The sequence below is a fragment of the Drosophila montana genome, unplaced genomic scaffold (genome assembly GCF_035044405.1).
Source record: "Drosophila montana isolate Dmon_TW-CO22-7 unplaced genomic scaffold, ASM3504440v1 contig_2496_1, whole genome shotgun sequence".
NCBI classification, from domain to species: domain Eukaryota; kingdom Metazoa; phylum Arthropoda; class Insecta; order Diptera; family Drosophilidae; genus Drosophila; species Drosophila montana.
Genome location: NW_026997364.1, coordinates 698,725 through 719,125, shown reverse-complemented (window position 1 = coordinate 719,125; position 20,401 = coordinate 698,725). Strand labels below are relative to the sequence as shown.

Sequence of the window (20,401 nt, the reverse complement as noted above, 5' to 3'; positions counted from 1 at the left end):
TCTTCAGCTTTTTTAAGTTTTGATCAAAGATTTTCACAATAAAAACTTAACGTTGATGGCTTGAAAATTATAATTTTTCAATTAAAAAAAAACTTTTTCATGCTTTTAATTTGCGTTTGTCGTGTCGTAAAATTGATTTCCAGCACAAAATTGAGACATAAATTCGAATTGGATTCCGAAACCTGCCGAAAAGAACACCCAAGCAACAATAGATAGGGTACTCTAGGGCGGAACACCCAAATTTCTATGGCTTAAATAAATTTAATTTCAATTAAGTTTTTCTAAAGCGAATGCTAAAAGTAACCGAAATTTAGCTGATTTTGGACAAAGAACTCTTTTGAACACAAACAGAACATAAAAGCAACATGAAACCAATCTCAAGTTAAGCTAAAATTGAAGAAAGTTAAAAAAATCTTTTTGTCACTTAAAAGTTTTTTTTCTTTTCAATTATGTCTTTTGTTTTTTATGTGCATTCTTTTGTGCATGTTGTTCGAGCAGATTTGCATAGGACTCATAAAATGGTGCGCAGCAAATGACTTAGGCAACGAACTGAACTGAATGTTTGCCAAGTTTGTTGCCTAAGTCTTTTGTTTTTATTGCAGCGATTTTAAGAGCTTTTCGGATCTCTTATGGCTGGCGGGATATCAACTTACCATTTTGAACTTGCTCGGGCGTCGCTGGCGACTTGTTGCTGGTCTCGGCATTCGAATTGAGATTGGAATTTGTGCCGGATTCCTGGGCCAGCTCGAGACTGTGTCGCGTTTGGCCAAAATAATGACGTCGATGATGGAAACGTTTGCGCGTCGATGCCGCTGTCAGGCTGAGCGGCTGCTCCTGTTCCGCCGCCTGGGCCTGACCCTCCGGCTCCGGTTCCGGTGCCGGAACGGGCGACGGCGCCGGCGCAGGCGCTGGCGTTGGTGTGGGCGTGCGCGATGGCGGCGCCTGTTCGCGACTCGATGCACCGGCGCTGGGACTCAGCGGCGGCACCAGGCAACGTTCATCGTCCTGCGCCTTGTGCTGCAGCAGATTCTGGGATTCGAGCAGGCGCTGCTGCTGCTGGTGCAGCCGATTTTTGATCAGAAAGATTTTCGGCATTTTTGCGGGCTAATTAGTTAATGTTGTTGTTGTTTTTGGTTGTTATGATTTGTTTGTTAGCACACGCGCGCGCGTACACACATACACACACACACACATACACAAGCCCACACAGGCACAGTAAACAAAACACTAATCCAAGTGCGTGTCTGTTTAATACTGTGTGTGGCTGCAGTTGTTTTTGTTGTTGTTGCTGTTGTTGTTCTGCCAACTCTTCTGCTTCTTCTTGTTTTGATCAGTTAAGCGATTGGTGAAAAAAAAAATTAGATTTTATATATATTTTTTATATATAAATCCGGTGTTATTTGTGGTTGTTGTTGTTGTTGTTGAGCTCGGCTCAGTTTATTTTTTTGTGTTTCTTCATCATTTCCAGAGTTTGGATTTATGCTGTTTTAATCTTGCATATATGCTATACATATATATTTATATATTTATGTATATATAGCGCACTTTGAAAAACAAAACAAAAATTTGTGAAATAAATCAATTTTATTTCTCATTTGCCATTTATATTAACTGTTATGTTTATTTTGCTTTCATTTTTTGGCAGCTTTTGAGTTTTGAAATTTTTTCTGTTTTATTAAATTTAATTTAATTAATTTTTTTTTTTTGAAACGCGATTTTGTTCTGCGCGTTTAAATTGTAACCGTTTTTTGTTTCTACTCTATTGTTTTTTGCCAAAGTTGTGTGTTGGCTGTGGCAGGTTCTGCTGTCCAGCGACAAAACACGTGCATTCACAACGCCGGCTCGTCTCTTACTGTATTCAAGCGGTGCCAGCCGCTGAGCAGTTAGGCCAAAGTCAAGCAATACCGCTGCGCAGCGACGCGACGCAGCAGCAGCAGCAGCAACAGCAACGGCAGCAACGAAGGCAGCGACAGCGGCTACAACAAACTCAGTTAGTTTTAGAGGCGAATTCAGGCGACGAACGCAAAACACCGTAAGCCGTACTTCAAACACACACAAAGAGCGAGAGAGAGAGAGAGAGAGAGCACGCTCGCTCAAGTTCGCTTTCGTCTGTGAGTCAGGGCGAAGATACACGCTTCGGCTGCGTTTTTCGCTTCGGCTGCGTCTTCGGCTCGGCTCGCGTTTTTGCTGCTGCTGCTGCTGCCTCTTGTAACTGTGCACGGCGAACGGTTTCCAGCGGCTGAGCACCTGAGCTGCCCGACGTCGCTGCCGAGGATCGAGAGAGAGTGAGAGTGTTTTCGACTGCGTCTGCTGCGGCTGACGCTGCCTTTGCCGCTGCCGTTGCCGCTGCTGCTGCTGTTGTTGTTGCCTTTGCTTCATTTCGCTCACATAACGTTTCTCATGCAGTTTTTTTCGCTGCGTCTCTTCTTTTTTTTTTTTTAATTCGCCGCCATGTGTGTGTGTGTGTTTTTTTTTCTTGTTGGTTCAGAGTCAAGGTAGAGGTAATGTTTTATCGTCGCTGGCGTCGCTGCTGCCGCTGCTGCTGTTGTTGTTGTTGTTGCTGCTGCTCTTGCCTGTTGCTCGATTTGGACGCCGTCGCCGTCGACGTCGTCGTCGTTGCTTTGGCCATTTGCCGGTTGGGATGTTTTACTCGTTTTGTGTGTTTGCGTTTGGCTTGTACTTGTTGTACTTAGAGCTGCTTAAAGTTGTTGCTGCTGTTGTTATTGTTGTTATGTCTTTGGTCTTGACTCTGAACTGAGCATTTGGCTGCAAATGATAGGGCATAAAGAAAAAATTATAATATTTTTCAAAGATTTTACAAGCGTGTAAATGCCTAAAATGTTGTCAAAGAATTGGTAAAGATATGAACAAATATGTAGTCATATATATATATATAAATACTATGTATATATATGTACAGAGAACTGTAAGAAACTATGCGGGAAATATAATTATAATTATATTATCCATTCTAAATATATATTTGATAATAATAATAATACTTATAATAATATTAATAATAATAAAAAAAATCATAAAAAGAATAATAATAGTATTAATAATAATAACAAGGAAACAACAATAATAATGATAATAAAATATTAATGAAAATTATAGTTATATAAAAGTTATTATCAATAATGAAAATTATGAAGTGAATAATGCTAGTAATAACAACAAGAAAAATGATAATATTTAAATAATAATAACAATTATAATAACAATAACAACAATAATAGTAACGATAATGATATTAATAGCAAATTATAATTAAAAGAATAATATATATTAATATTTATAAAATTAAATTTTATTTATAACGGTATTAATAATATTTATAATGATAGTAATATTAATAATAATAATAATAATAATAATAATAATAATAACAACATTATTAGTAATCATTATATATTAGCTTAGAAAATTCTTTAAAAGAAGAAAATGTGCATTTAACAAAATAATAGTTTTTTACCATAGCAAAAATATGTTTATAAGCTACTCTATAAATTAATTTATTTAATGATTAAATAAAAAGCTACAATATTATTTAGACAAAGGATGAAATATTTGGTAAATATGTATGCTTCTGCTTCTTTTTACTTCCTTAGATTGTTCGCTTTCGCTTTTAGAAATGTTTGAATATTGGAGTTTCAAAAATGTTAGAACAATTAGATCAGATTTTTGTCAATGTTTTAATTATTGTTATTGACACTTGTGAGCTTGTCAAATGATTAAACAACATTATTAAAATCCCTGCAAAATTAAAGAGTTACATGCGTTTTTTTTGCCGTTTAGATATCAAGTATTTTAATTGCAGAGCAAAACTTTGACTTTTGTATGCCATAAGATACAAAGGCTATTTTGTTAAATTGCAAAACTGTATTTTCTAGCCAAGAAAACGTTGTTGTTTGTGAGACTTTACTGTAGACGAGGAAATATATGTATATTGTAACATTTTATAGACTTTATGATGATTTTGATGGCTTTCACGCACAATTCCCAATTAAAATCGACTGTTGCTTATTATGATCTTAAGTTTGGTAAAGCAAGTTTGTTGCCTAATTCTTTTGTTAGTGCCTCAGACTTGCATTATGGTCTTTAACTGCATATGAATATATAAACATACATATATATATATATATATATCTGCATGCGTTCAACATTCGCGGCCTGACCAAAGTCTCTTCTCATCAGACCCTTTAAGAATTTCATTTCAACATTATCAACAGCAGTATGTGTTTGTGTGTATACGCGCGCGCGTGTGTGTGTGTGTGTGTGTGTGTTTAACTACGAAGACGCGTAGATACGCAAGAAGTACAAGAACAGAACGTCAATAAGTACCATATAAGCGAAATTAAACGGCAAAATAGTTGGCAACGCGCCTCGCACTCGCTGTCTTCATATAGGTGTGTGTGCGCGCGTGTGTGTGTGCGCTTGTACGTGTGTGGGCAATAAAATGAAGAAGCAGCGGCGTTGTCGGCTTGTAATGAGCGCTTAGAACGCGCTTAGAATGGCAATAAGATTGCGGCGAGAGTCGCTGTCGCCGTCACCGTCGTCGACGACGTCGTCAACGCCGCCGCCGATATCAACGTTTACTCTCTCGCTCACGCTTTGCCGCCCGCTCTCTCGCTCTACGGTGCCGCCTCTCGCTCTAGCGCACACGAGTGCGAGGGCAACGGCAACTAACGTTATTTCACACACTTTGCTCGCGCGCTTGTGTGTGTGCGTGTGTGTGTGTGTGCGCTTGGCTGGGCCGTGTGATGTAAGCGCTGCAAACGGAGCGAATTCGCCGCAGCCAGCACCGCACACCTGTGTGACACACACACACACACATTCGCACACATACAGTCAAGCAGCGCGGCGACGTAACAAATTTACAGCTAGCTTTGTAGCTGTGTGCGCCAAACATGCGGCGCAGAGAGCGCACGAACGCAACGAGAGAGAGAGAGAGAGAGAGCAAAAGACGGCGAGAGAGCGCAAATCATCAAATACCTGTTAGCAGTGGCTTTGACTGTGACTCTGACTTTGGCGTCGAGGCGGCAGCGGCAGAGGTAGCGCCGGTGCAGCGTTTATAGCTGCCTTATAGCTGCGCGCGCTTCTTAACTAATTGTTGTTGCTCTTGTTGTTGTTGTTGCTGCTGCTGTTGTTGTAGTTGTTGTTCCTGCGCCAACTTCACTCTCACTCAAATGCCGCTGCTAACCAAATGCAAGTGCTCTGCCCTTTGCAAGCCAGCAGCAACAGAGACAACAACAACAACAACAACAACAACAACAACAACAGCAGCAGAAGCAGAAGCAGCAGCAGCAGCAAGTGAAAAATCCTGATGGCTGAGATTTTTTTTCTTATAGAATTCGTTTAATTTTAAGGCTTTTGATTTGCTTTAACGCGTTTGGCTTAATTTTAAGTTAAAGCTTTTTTTATTTATAATTTGTAATATTTATATCATTAATTTTTTTTATTTTATTTAAAGTCCCTGCTCGGGCGTCATACGACTTGCTATTAAGTATGTAAGTATTAAGTATATTTAGAATTTCTATCCAGTTTTTCTCTTTTCAGCTTCGATTTCTATGAAGCAGTCCCTGCTCGGGCGCCATGCAAATTCTTATATAGGGTTTTTTCTGAACGTACGCATAGGATATGAAAGTCCGTCCATTTATTTAGAATATGTTTCTAGTTATTCTCCCTTCAGCCTAGATTTTTGTGTAGGAGTTATAATCCCTGTATAGGGTTATTTTAAACGTATATTTTGGATATGGATATCTGTGCATCTATTTAGAATTTCTATTTCTCTAGTTACTGTCTCTTTAGCTTTGATTATTATAAAGGAGTCCCTGCTCGGTCGCCAATTCCTATTGGGGGTTTTTAAAGTCTATTTAGCTCTGAGACAACCGCGAAGAGATCTACTTAGAAGCTGTGAATCTTTGAAGAAATCCCTGCTACTTTGTATACTTTATAATTCCTATTTAGGGTTTTTTGAAAGGATGTGAAAGACAATGCATCTATTTAAAATTTGTATCTAGTTTTTCTCTTCTTAGCTTAGATGAATTTGAATAAGTCCCTTCTCCATTTGTTAAGAATCTGTCTCTAGTTACTCTCTCCTCAGTTAAGATTGTTTTGAAGGAATACCTGCTCGGGCGCTATACTTTTTACCCTCTCGAGTTTAACTTGCCTGCGTTCAAGGTGTAGAATGTATCTGACTTAGTTTGGGTACTAGAATCTTTCTTAGTTTCTTGTATATGGGGACTAGAATCTAGATTTAGAATAGTTGCCGATACCACTCGGGTGCTTGTTCCCAATTAGACTTGGATCATTTTCTCTCTGTTTCCTCTCAGATATCCTTAAAAAATAAATATTTTTGAACGAATTCTGAATATTTATACTTAAAATAATAAACATATATTACATTTATTTAAATTTTTTTTATTTAAATTTAAATATTTTTTCAACATACTCTTTCAATGTTGATTAAAATGATTTGGGTAATTTTGATATATTTATATGTACATTTATCTTTTTAAATATTTTTTTTATAATATTCTTCTTATAATATTACCCCATAGATAAAATGCTTTTAGTTAATCATTTTTGTATTTTATTTTTTCCTTTTCCCTTACTTTGTTTCTTTAAGTTATTCCTATTATAAAATTTGCCCTATGCTTGAACTTTGCGAGTTTTCCGTTTTGTCTTAATTAACTTGTACAATTTTCTTGTGTTTTTCATTTCTTTATATAGTTATTATGCAATTTATTTTGTTGTTCTGTTCTTCTGTTGCTTCGGTTAATCAGCTTTTCTTTTGCTGCTTTTCATTTGGATTTCATTTAAAAATATTTTCCTTATGGTTATTACACGTTATAAAAATCCTAGTTAATAATGTAGACCTAGGCCAGGGTCACTTGTGGCTTGCTATGACAGGTATGCCTATGCCTGTGTGTGTGTGCGTGTGTGTGTGTACATTTCTTATCGGCTCTCTGTGTGTATATATGTGTGTGTGTGTGTGTTTCTTGCTGCTGCTTGAAATTGCGCATGAGTGCGCACGCACACACACACTTTTTTTCTGCTTCGTGCGCCAGCTTGGGCTGCTCCTCATTATCATCATCATCATCATCGTGATCATGATCATCATCAGGCTCATCATTATGTGCCTCATTATGATCTTCTGCCGTGTCTGTGCGGTAATTGCAGTCTTTAAGAATGTGTTTTCTTTGGGCCCATGCTGCTCTCTCGCTCTCCTGCTCTCTTGCTGGCCACGCTCTCTCTCCAGCTCTCTCTCGCCCTCTCCCTCTCCCACTCCCTCTCCTATTCCCTCTCGCACTCGCCATGTAATATGCCGCGGCTGTTTGCTCCTCCTGCTCCTACTCGCACCTTGCCGTTGTTTCCTTTCTGCTTGTTCTTTGCGTTTGCTTCACTTCTCTCTGCCTCTTCTTCTTCTCCTTTTTTTTTTATATTTATTTGCTCAATTGTCGTCATCGACGGCGACGTGCTCGCTGCTGCTGCTGCTGCTGTTGTTGTTGTTGCTGCTGCTGCTGCCGCCTTTTCGCTAAAATAATGCTAAAGTAAAGTGAAGTAAGAAGAAATATAAGAAGCAGCAGCGGCAGCGGCAGCGACGGCGGCGGCGGCGCAAAAAAAAAAAGTAAATGAAGAGCGGCCGGAATACCTGTTTTACCTGTTTGTATACCTACTAACGTACTAACACTGTTATAGCGGATTCACGGCGCACACGCCTGACAACAACAACAACAACAACAACCACAGCAACAATGCGCTTGAAGACGACGCAACCAAGCCCGATCCAGCCAGCCCCAAGTCGCCTTTGCCATCGCAATCCCCCAGTGCCAACCCAACCCAAGCCTACTTCACTCCTCTACGCCCCTCAGCTGCCACCCCCCGCCACTGCCTGGCAGCACCCCAACCCAACCCAACCCAACGCAGCGCAGCGCAGCGCCTGTCCTCGTCTTCATCTTCTTCTTCGCCTCTCTCGCTCTCCCTCACTCTCTCTCCCTCTCTCTCCCTCTCTCTCCTCTCTTTTTTTGCGCTAAAGTTCTTGCGCTTCGGACTTTGGTTACATCTTTTGCGCGTTTGTCGTTTTTGCTTTTGCTTTTCCCAACGCTTTGCCCTCGCCCCTCGCCGCCCTAGCGTCATGTATACCGTTTCGTCCCTGGTCCAGTTGGAATCTTGACTGCATCTTCGCAGTTCCTCAGTTTCCTTAGTTCCAGATGCTGTCGCTTGTCGCTTGTTGTTGTCGTTTGGCTGTTTCCTTTTGTGCCGTTTTATGAACGCTTCACTTTTTTCTGACGCAGGAATTTTGCTCACCTTAACAACTCCCACCGCAACCCCCCGCTGCCGCCCCTCTTTCCCCCATCCCCCCTCCGTCTTCTTTTCCAACACAATATACCCCCCTTTTGGCCATGTCTTTTGCTGATGGCTCGTGCGTTTTTCCTGTAATGAACAGCCAATATATATATCAATGGACGCTGCGGCTACGTATAGAGAATGTAGAGATAGAGAGAGAGAGGGGGGGGGGGCGGGGGTTGTTGTTGCTATATAGTGGTTTTACCTATGCTAATTTATGTTGACGGTCATATGGAAAGCGCAGCTGGCAGAGTAGAAGATCCACATTAAGTCTTAGACGAGCCAATGCTTTAGTTTAACTCGAGCTCTGTGTGCGGCGATTAGTGTGGGGTACTTATAGCCCTGCCGCTCCGCTGCCGTTCCCCCTCTTGCCCAAACCCCCCTCCCAAGCACATGGATTGTCAGTGCGCCATAAATTGTCGTCAAGTCGAACCGATACTCATGGTGGCATGTGGCATGTCTATTGTGGCCATAATTCGTTCGATAGATTGGTTTTGGCCATTGAATTGAAAGCTTTTGCGAGAAATCAATTGGGTTCTGCTGACTTTTCAATATATAAGGTATATATGTATATTCTTGGTCAGCATCAATAGCCGAGTCGAACTAGATCAGGACGTCTTTCCGTCCGTCCGTATGTATGAACGCAAGGATCCAAACTCGGCATTTGCACCAAAGGCATTAAGAATGCCTTCTCAAGATCGAACGAGTATATCATATGATTTTCTAGGAAGAATCAATATTATTATTTTTAATTGATATTTTATCAAAACTCGCCGATATTGAGTATTTGTTTTTCCTTTTCGAAGTAGGCTTTGGACAGCTGAAAGTTGCCAAATTGAAACAATTAAACAAATTTCTTTACCATCAAAATAGGCTTTGGAATGCTTCAAATGGTTTACCTACAAGTGGAAAACATTTTTCATGCTCAGTCTGGCTCAGTGCCTCGTCGAGGACAGAACTCTTTTTCTCTTCTTGTGTTTTCTTTTCGATTATTATTATTATCATCTTTTTTATTCTCTTCTTATTTTGCGTTTAATATAATTTAAGTCTGACTAGGGCGTTTGCTGGAATTGGAGTCGCGTATATCATCTCGAGATTGTCGTAATATATTTATAAACAATTTTTTTTACGTTTTTTTTTTTTTTTTTGCCAAAAAGTCTTTCTCTATGGCACTTCTGACGTTTACTTAGTACATTTAATCGTATTGTGATTTATCGCCGATTTTTTTGCTTGGTTGGATTCGCATGATCGTCATCACTTAGACTCTGCAGGCTTTAGAATGCGTATAAAAATTTTTTTATAACATTTTTATATCTAATTTAAATTGCAATCTAATAACTTCTTTTAGTGTTTATGTAATTGGAGAGGTTTTGCAATTGATTGCGTGAAACTGTTCAGTATTTCTGATACTAGTTGTCAAACATAAAGTGAATGTCCTGTTTTCTACGTTTTCTTTTTATATATAATACATTTGAACCGAGTGTCTTTAAGCAATGTATTTTAATAGCCACGGCGCTTGCTGGAATTGGAGACGCGTATATAATCTTTTGAGTGTCAAAATAATTTTTTCCTGTTTTCAATTTAAATACAATTTTATGCAGAAAATAGTTCGAAAATTTCATTAAGAAGAGATATTGGTGTATAAACATTTTTCCGCTTAATTGTATCGTTAATTTTTCCTCGGTTTTTTGGTTGGTTCGCCTTGCATGATCCTCATCACTTAGAATCCGTTGGGCTTTTGGATACGTCTCAGAAAGAGACGTTAAAAGCATATTGAAACTTTTTTAAATATTTATTTTATTATTTCTTTAATATGTATTTCTATTTATATATATATATTTTTATTTTATTTTTCTATGTGTATTTTTTTACAAAGTTGCATTTGTTTTTTTTTTGTTTTATTAAAAAATGCTCAATCGTTTCAAATTGCGCTAATATTCAAACTTTGCGCCCAAGATGTTACGAGCACTTCTCGTTTTCTTCACATAAACAAACTGCTCTGAAGGCGACGAAGGATGCTTATATACATATATATAAAATATTTATATTATATCTATTTAAATTAATTATTTCGCAATATTTCTAATTTGCAAGATCGCATTTAAAGTATTCAAACTTTGCGCCCACGTTGCGAGGGGCTCTCTGCTTCTCACAAAAGAAATCAATGAATAATTAAAACATATTTTTAGAGAGGATTCTTTTCTAATATTTTATAATGGACTTGCAATAAAGTTCGTTGTATTGGAAACGTATTTTGTTGTCGTTAAACATTGCACCTCACGTCTCGCACATTACAAAATGCGCATCGCCGAACTGTCAACACCTCTTTTTTGCTCTGCAAGCGCGCAGATATACGTATGAACAAATATTTATATGTATGCAACACAATAATTGACGAAAAGAGGCAAAAAAAAAAAAAAAAAAACAGTAAAAATAAATGAAAAAAAAAATATTTAATTAAAATTGTATGCAAGGTCGAAATTAGTTGCCAACGTGGCCATCAAGTCGAAAAACTTAATTCATAATTCATTTAAAGAGCGCACCGCGCCGGGTAGACCCCCCCCCCCCCGCCCCTCTCCCCCTCTCCCTTGCTCAGTCGCTGCTCGTAATGTCGTTGTACCTTCAACAGTTGCGCGACGTCGTGCACGTTTTTTTTTTTTGTCTTTTGTTTTATTTTATGTTGTATTTTTTTTAGACCTGTTTGCCATATTAATCAGGCGACGGCAGCTCAGAATGGGCCGGATCATATAGGTACTGCATGTACGAATAGTTTTTTATATTACTTTTGTCTAGCTGCTTAGCGAGTTTGTATCTTAGTCAGCGACTCTTTCAATATATTTGATTTATTCGTATGCTCCTAAACAATCCGCTTCACTTTTATCTGTTTACTTCTGAGATATTCAATTGGACTTCTTAACACTTTGATTGCCATTAGAATTAAGTTGTGGCAAAATATTCTGTTTTCCAACTTATTATTATATATCAAACTCAGCAATTACGAGCTTCACTATTCTTACATATCTGCAAAGGACAAATATCTGCAAGGGCATTAAATCTTTGGCGTGCCGAACATATCGAAATTTATCTCATTTTCGTTTTGAATAATTTTTGGATTTGTCTTGTAAACTTTAGTACAAGTATTTCTAACATAGTTCCCTTAAGTTCCAGCGGACATATTCTTATTGGGCTCCATCTCATAATTTGTTTAAAAATAATTCTTGTTTAGCAAATTTTCTCATGCTTTCCCCTTTTTAAAGACTTAGGCAGCAAACTTGACTATATATAGCTTAAAATACGATCATTTTCGTGAATAAGTAGAGACGAAATCTTAATATTCTCTGTTGGTATCAAAAGACTTAGGCAACAAACTTGCCATACATACATCATATATAAATATTTTACATAATCATTTATTAAATTTCATGCTTGCCACAAATCTAGCTATATATCTATATAGAAGCATGTTAATCTCCCGCTGAACCCCTTAAAAATCCTTGTGAAAAAATTTGGCCAAACAAAAGACTTAGGCAACAAACTTGCTTTGCACCTTTATCTTTGTTTTTGTTTGGTTGCAGCACTTTTGGGGCGTTTGCTTTTGCGCATTTGTGTGGGCGTTTGTGCGCAGCACAGGTAGCACACCGCTCGGGTAGGCGTGGCAGCGGTCGCTTAAGCCTTTCGGCTTTGACAGTTATACAATAAGGCGCAGCGCGACAGAAGAGATGGCAAGATGAACAGATAAACGGCGGACAACACAGCGATAACAATGCCGTATGAAGCCAACAAGTGCAAGTGACAAAAACAAGAAAACATAAAACAGAAGAACCAAGCAGCAACAATTGTTGTTGCTGCTGTAGTTGTTGCTGCAACATTTCTGGTTAAATATTTTTGTGAGCTGCGCCGTGGGCAACGCCTTCCGCCGAGTCAAAGCGAGTTGAGCTCAGCTCAACAATGGTAACAAGTGCTCGCAAATTGTTGCCAGCCAGTCACAGCAGCAGCAGCAGCAACAACAACAATAGCAACAACAGCAACAACAGCAACAACAGCAACAGCGGATAGCAACGGCAACAATAGCAGCAACAACAACAATGGATTTTACCATTAAACTTTAAATTCAAATTCAAGTTCATGATGAATGTATCACGTGCAGTTGCTGCTGCCGTCGTCGTCGCTCTTTGGCGGGTTTTTTCATGTATGTGTCTGCGCGCATGTGTGTGTGTGTGTGTGTGTGTGTGTGTGTGTGTGTGTGTGTGTGTGTACTTGAATTCGAGCACGACAAGCGCAAAACAACAACTGCGCTGTCTGTTGTTGTTTCTGCTGCTGCTGCTATTGTTGCTGCTTTAGTACCTTGCGGTCGCTTTTAAGCGTTTGAAATTTTTCTTTATTATTTTGTTTGGGCCTATTTTGCTGCGCTACGTCAAGTAATTTCAATTAGCCAAGCAAATTGTTGGCTTAAAAGTTAGATGAAAATTAGCCGATTTTTGAGCAGTTTTTAATGCACAGAATTTGGCACATTTCGGAACAAAGCTACATCAGCAGCAAAATGTAAATTGTACAAATTTTCTTTAGTTTTTTATTATCAAAGAAAAAGTACCACAAAAAATTTATTTTACAATATATCGCTTGCGAGCTTCGGATTTAATATTGTTTTGAGGCCCTTGTAGAGGGTATTATAATTTTGAAATAGAATGTGTAACGCATAGAAGAAGACATCTCCGAGCCCATAAAGTATACATATCCCAGAAAAGCATCAACAGCCGAGTTGATGGTCCGTCTTTCTCTTACAGGCAAAACATATTTCGGAATCGGTCGGAACTGACCACTATATCATATAGCTGCCATAGGAATGATTGGCTGAAGAGTAGGCTCTTGTATGAAAAACTCTTTTGTTTAGCAAGATATCTTGACCAAACTCGGCATTTATTATTTTCACTATGCTCCTTCCATATCCTATTAACATCGGCTCACTATATCATCTGAATGTCATAGGAGAAACGGCCGAGAAAGAGGTTTCAATCTTCCTTACCTTCTCGCTTATTATTTATTTTTAAAATAGAACAATTTTTTTTTAAATTTTCAGTCCGTTTTTTCTTGCCATATATAAAATATGGCATATATGTATATAAGTAATAACATCTAATTTTACTTCGAACAGCTACTTCTTATTGCTTTACAGAGTATTGTCTAGTCGTGCCACAGTCAAACAAAGCTAGAGCTGTTGTTGTCTTGACTTGTTGCTTGTCTTTGGCTTTTGGGTTTTTTATGGCTACTTTTTATTTTTTTGGTCTTTTTAACTCACTTGAACACTATTTGCATTCAGGTTCTGGACTACTTAAAGCGATTGTTGTTATTGTTGTGGTTGCTGTGCTCGTTGTTGTTGTTGTTGTTATTGTTGTGGTTGCTGTGCTCGTTGTTGTTGTCGTTGATGTTGTTCTTGGTTACGTAGGGCCGCAGGGTTTTCTTTTTCTATGTAACTTTTACATCATAGCCCCGTACTCTCGCACTCAAGACTCCGACTAGTTACTCAATGCCTTTCCACTCTCTGTTTTGGTTTTTTTTCTTGATGCCCTGCAGCTGTGTGAGCAGCTAGAACTGGGTAGTCTTCTGTTACCCTATAAAGTATATATGTATATATTAATTTTAATTCAATATAGTTTAACTTTTTATAAGACATGTTTTTATTTTAGTAAATTATTATTTAAGAACTAAAAATAAGTTGTTTCGTGCGATTCTGAAACGTTAAGAATGATGGACATAAAAAATACACTAGATAGCTATTTGCCAAATGTGTGAAACACGTCTGAATATTCACAAAGATCTCTGATTTTGAAGCCGATCAATTAACCACAGTTGCGAGTGGAATTTCCAAAATCGCAAAAACACTTTCTTATTAAGTTCTTATGTAGGGCATAACTTAAAATTTCCATCACAATATATATACTTGAATCGCATTTTCCACCGAGAAGCTTGGATTCCGCATGAAGTGTAAAACACATGATAAATGCATTTCAGTCAGTCAGTTAGTCAGTCAATCAATCAATCAATCAATCAATCAATCAATCAATCAATCAATCAATCAATCAGTCATCAGTCAGTCAATTAATCAATCAGTCTGAACGTCAGGCAATCAATCACTTAGTCAATCACTCCATCAGTCAATCAGTCAGACAGTTGCTCAGTCAGTTGGTCAATCAGTCAGTCAGTCATTCAGTCAATGAGTCTATTTAATCAATGATTCAATCACTCGGTCAATCAATCAGTCAGTTAGCCAGTCCAGCATCGATCAGTCAATATTAACCTTTTCGTTTTTTTTGAATAAGTACGTTAACTACAGGGTATGTGATAAGTGTGTCTGGCAAGCTTTTATATTTTCTTTTCTTGTATTTTGAACTTATGTAACTTTCGTGTAGCTTCTGGGCCATTGATTGCGTAGTTTGGCAACAATTATGCAATGAAGCATTTGTCGGGTGCTAGAGAGAACAGCTATGCGGGCAATCAGAGGCGGGTGTCTGGGCGGGTTATCGCTGCGGCTTTTAATGTTCAAGGTAAACTGAAATTAAAAACCATTAACTTTGACTTTGAGTTTACATGTGCGCTCTGATAATTGAACTCCGTTTGTCCATTTAATTGTGTCATGTGCGCGTTTAACTTTTAAATGCGTTAAATCGCAAATTTCCTGCCAGCCAAAGCTTCCTGTTGCTGTCAGACCTCGCCGTCAATATTATGGAGAGTATATACAATATATTTGATGTCTAGGCAAATGCCTTGCCGCCTTGGCTTATTGTGACACTCGCTAAAGAGGAGCGCACACAAGGCATCAATAGCTGTGTTGGCCATATAATGGCTCCTAATAGCCCTAATGCCCCATAATGAGGCTCTTGTAATAAGAGAGACGTCAACACGCCGCACCGCAGGGCGTCCGATTGATAAAACGAAAAATGAAAAAAAAAGCCCAGCGCTGAAACTCGAACTCGAACTCGAACTCGAACTAAAGCTGAGGCTCGGATTCTGGCCCTATTCCAAGCCTAACCATTCATGACAGCAAAGAGAACGCTTTGGCTCTGGGCTTTTACCCATTTTTACCCCTTTTCTAATTTGATGATAAATGCGATCGGTTACCAGCTCTGACTGCATTCACAGCCTTTCCGACAAATAACAAATAGAAAGAAAAAAAAAAAAACAACAAATCCGAAAGCAAACAAATAACACAAAATGAAGTCAAGACGATGTTAATGCTTATTTAGTGGACAAGTTTTTTTTTTTTTTCATTTTTTTTTATTGAAAGAATTTGTAGCTCATGAAAGGCAGAAGTTTTCTGTGAATGAATTAGCAAAGGAATATTTTATAAATAGACTGAAACTGTGTTTTTGACCGACTAAAGTTATGATTTCTTGACAGCATTTTCAAATTTGTGGGCAGTAAGCTGAAAGTGTCGCCATTTGCTAGCTACCTTCTTTAAATATGAAAATAACTTATTATCGCAACAAAAGTAAAGCCGTTCGATGTAGGAATTGAACTAAAAGACAATTCGCTCAAAACTTAGCAAATTTATCAATGTTCTTTTTGGCTGGTAGCTGGCAGCTTGGGTACTTTCTTTTATATTCTGAACCCAAACGTGCAAATGTATGTACCAGGCAGAAGGAAACATCTCCGACCCCATAAAGAATATATATTATTGATCAGCATCAATAGCTGAGTCGATCTAGCTATCCGTCCGTCTATCTATATGTTTGAACGCGTCGATCTCAAGAACTATAAGAGCTAGACACAATTTGAACGAAGTTCCTCCTAGTGCCCGCTCACCACGAGTTTTTTTTTATCGATAATCGATAACTTGCCCCGTTTCCAAGCAATCGATAAAAATCGATATCGAAATCCTGTTCTATGAGCAAATCACTTAGGCTCACTTAGGTTAGAGCTAGAGTTACCAAATCAACTAGAACACCTTTTACTTGTTTATTGCTAATTTTAAGAGCAGCTTAAATCACTTCAATCGTGATGTCTTTGCTAGCTCTGGCGTAGCCCGATATTTGAACAAATCTGTAATCTTTGTTACCATTTTCTTTCTTTTTAGCTAGCAAGTGCCCAAGGAGAGTGCTGGCTGCTAGCTTGATAGCTTTGCTTATTTGTTTTAAATTTTTTGCACATCTTATAAACAGATATAATCAGCTAAGTCTCCAAAGTATGCTGTAATATAAATCAATGCAGTTCACACCGAATTTCTGTTTATAATCTAGCAAAGCTAACAAGTTAGCAGGCAACGTGAATAGCTGCATGTTTTTGTCGGCTTTGTAAGTCTTCGCATTTGTATATATTCTGAACACCACACAAAGACACTTGTTCTGCCTCCACAGTCTGGGATCTTTGTTTATCTGCTTAGCTTGTTCTTCTACTCGAAGGTTGATGCTTTCGTCGCATACTACATGCAGATATTCGGAAGTTCGATCAATGGACAGCAGCATTTGATGTCATTTTCTATGCACGCTTTGTTACAATTTTCTTTCTTTTCATTTTAATAACAGTGACATTTGCCTATCAGCTGCGCTTCATGTAATATTTATGTGGCATTTTGTCACCGAGCTCTGGTCCCATTTGGTATGACCTTTTGGGCCTAAGGGCGACACACACACACACACACACAGAGAAGAACAACAACACATTTTTTACTTTAAAGAAAATTTAAATTTTAGCATAAATTTATGGCGCTGCCGTCGCTTGATAAAGGCGGCATTCTCTGGACTGCATATCATTTAGATGCGATATTTATATAAGTATATATACACATAACTTATATATGTGTTTGTGTGTGTAAATTCTTTAAGTAGTTTATATATCGGCTGCTGATGAAACGGTACTTTGATAGCCTACAAGTGGCTATCAACCCGGGCAGCATCCACAGCCACAGCAACTGCAACAAATACGACAACCGTGAAGCTAAGTGATAAGCAACATCTTCAGTCACACGCACGTCTTGAAGGCGTGTATGGGAACTTGTGCTTAAAGTAGTTGAGAATTACAAATTAAATTCCATCAATAATAAATAATAAAGCACTTAAGAAACCAATTGGGAATTATAAATGAAATTGAATACTGTGCCGCAGCAGAGCATAGATAGTACATAGATTCTTTTTTCTTTGAGGTCCTCTTCAATTCTTTACTCATTCTACACCTAGCAGGAATTATCGCCATTTGTTTCTATTTAATTATTATTTATAAATTACAATAGCATGTACCACGTATTCTCTATTGAGATTTCTCCTCCCATAATAAAGTGTTTGCTTTCAGGATATCTTCGCGAACACACTGACCACGCCCAGCTATAAGTAGGGGCATAGCTTGTCGGACATGCCTTAAGACTTCCCTCATCGGGTCAGTGATATCCCAACCTATGTACTTGATGTTCTCTATTCGAAATTTCAAGTATGCATATGAGGTTAAAGCTTTAACTAATTGGGAATTACAAATGAAATGTCTGATTGTGCAGCAGTAGCATAGATTCATTTTTTCTTTGAGGCCGTCTGCAATTCTTTGCTCCCTCCAGACCTACCAGGAATTATCTTAAGCTCTGCTTTCAAATGAATGGATTTTGCATGTCCTCCATGTTCACTTTAAACCTAATCAGAAAACTAATGGTTAACATTCCACAGTCGTGTTCTCATATAAAACCCATCTGCACAAATTAGATCACTTTCGTTTGGGAGGTCTTGTATGTATCTTTAACTTGGCTGGATTCATTCGTGTCCTCCATGGTCACTTTATTAGAATCATATAATACATTTCTAGCTGTTATTTGTTTGTGTTCAACATTAGGTTTATTTAAAGGGAAAACTACTACTATGTCCTCCATTGTCAGTTTATTGATAAACAAAAGCGAAATTCAAGGTTTTTCCGACTATGACGCATTTAATTGTTAGCTTTATGTAATGCAAGAGGAGGAGGTCACATTAAGAGGCTATATCTTTAGCCTTGCTTTTAAATGAATAAATTTTTGCATGTCCTCCATGTTCAATTTAAACGTAATCAGAAAACTAATGGCTGACATGCCACAGTCATGTTCTCATATAAAACCCATCTGCACAAATTAGATCACTTCCTTTCCAGCTGCAGCCAAATTCGCGGCTATTATTGAATGTAGTTGGGAGCTAATTTGATCGCCAATCTCTCGAGAATAGCAATTTGCGACTAATTGTATGTAATCTGAATGTTTTGTGTTTTGTCGCTATTTCCATTAGCTGCTGTTTCATATCTGAAATCTGCAAAACGGTCAGCTAATCGCCTGACTTTTAGCCGTTTATTTTTTTTTTACTTTAATTTTTCGTTGTTGTTGTTTTATTTTTTTTTTGTTTGTAGCCAAGTTAATTTCTATTATTGTTGCCGCTGTTGCCATTATCCGAGTTCTTGGCTAAAGCTCGCACTTGTCGCAGCGTCATACAACGGCAAAAATAGCAAGTGGCAAGCGGCAAGCGGCAAGCAGCAAGCAGCAAGTGGCAAGCAGCGAGTGGCAAGTGGCAGCTAGCAGGTAGCAAAATAGTAATGGACACGCTCGGTTCCCAGCTGTGAGCTGAGCGCGAATGCTTTGCTTTGATTGAGTTGTACTCTGCTGCCCTGCTGTCTCACCAGATCGCAGTTAGCTGTACTTTATATACATATATATATATATCGTGTATATAGTATATATATATATATATATATATATAGTATGTGGTATATATATCAAGATTGACCATGGGAAACGCTGCGTTCACATTGCGAGCCAGCCTCATCAGCTGCAGCAGCTGCCTCATCCCAGACAAATGTGACAAAAGCTGCGACTGCCATTCCCCCTGACGCCCCTCTCTTACTGCAGTGGCAGTGACGTAATCGCAGTAACAACAACAACAACAACAACAAGTACAGCACATGCAAAAGCCACTTTTGTTGCTTGCCAGACAAATGACTTCCGCTGTGGCTCCCATCGTAAAATAAAAAAAAAAAAGCTGGCTGATAATGCGCTGCGGGCCTCAAGCTTCTAGCCAAAAGTAGTTGCTGTAATATAAAACTTTAATACGCGCCGGTTTTGTGTGCGTTGCTTAACAGTTTCGTGGCTGAATTTTTAGATTTTTTTCCAAGTTTTATTTAACTCTTGCGTCTTCTGCATCTCAAGTTCCATTCCATTATCATGCAAATATATTTTTGGGCGAAAATTGATCTGAGGTTCTTAACAAAAGCCTATTGGACTTGTAAGTACTACAAGTATGCTTTTCTTATTTGTTTTTATTGCATTTCCTCATCTCTCTTGTTAACACTTTTCTTGTGTGTTGGGCTTGTTGTCGTTCTAGCGGTTTTAATGTCGATTTGATTAGGTCGCGCCCCTTTCCTTTTTTGTGTTAGTTGTTAGTTGCATTTTTTTATTGATATACATTTTGATCATGTTTTGGTGTCTGTGTGTGAAAAGTGTGTTGTTTGTGCTCCCAAGCAGCTTTAATTCACATCGTAAAAACGGATTTTGCTGCCACTAAGCCCGAAATAAAGCTACCGAGCTGCGGGGCATCATTAAATGTTTGACGACTCTTCTAAATTCAGTTCAAATTTGACTATAAAATTTAAACTGTGCTTTCAGGCTCAAATTTAGCTTATGGATTTCACTTCCTGGCTGTTAAAAAATCGATGAGAATCGCATAGAAAGGCACGTTAATGTGCCAGAACAATAAACGACTTCACGCAAACACAGCTTAATTGGTAAGAGCGAGACAACGATAGTGCTTCATATTGTAAGCTCTATGAAATCATGTTTTTCTATGTGCCTGTCAAAGTTGACAGCCAGTACCATGCTGAAGATGTCGTCTTCAGCGTGTTTCTTCATAATTTTGTAGCTGATCTGCTTGTTGACATTCCTGATTACCTCTCTTCTCAACTCTTTTTTTTTTTAATCCAATCAACCTGTTTAAAATGTGAGTCTATTAAGTTGACAGCCACTTAAACATGCTGTCAAACTTTGTTACGGTTTCTTTTATGTTTTAACAATTTAACAAATTGTCACTCATAATTTGCATTTTATCTAATTTATTTGGTT

At 38.3% G+C, this 20,401-nt stretch overlaps 1 protein-coding gene across 1 annotated transcript in view; it reads right to left on the bottom strand.

Moving 5' to 3' along the window:
* The window catches only part of ovo, a 34,596-nt gene extending 33,924 nt beyond the window's left edge, over positions 1-672 (bottom strand). The window contains 1 exon segment of the mRNA XM_064682752.1: positions 654-672. The gene's annotated coding sequence lies outside the window, so the exon portion shown is untranslated.
* Positions 673-20,401: the final 19,729 nt, after the last annotated feature.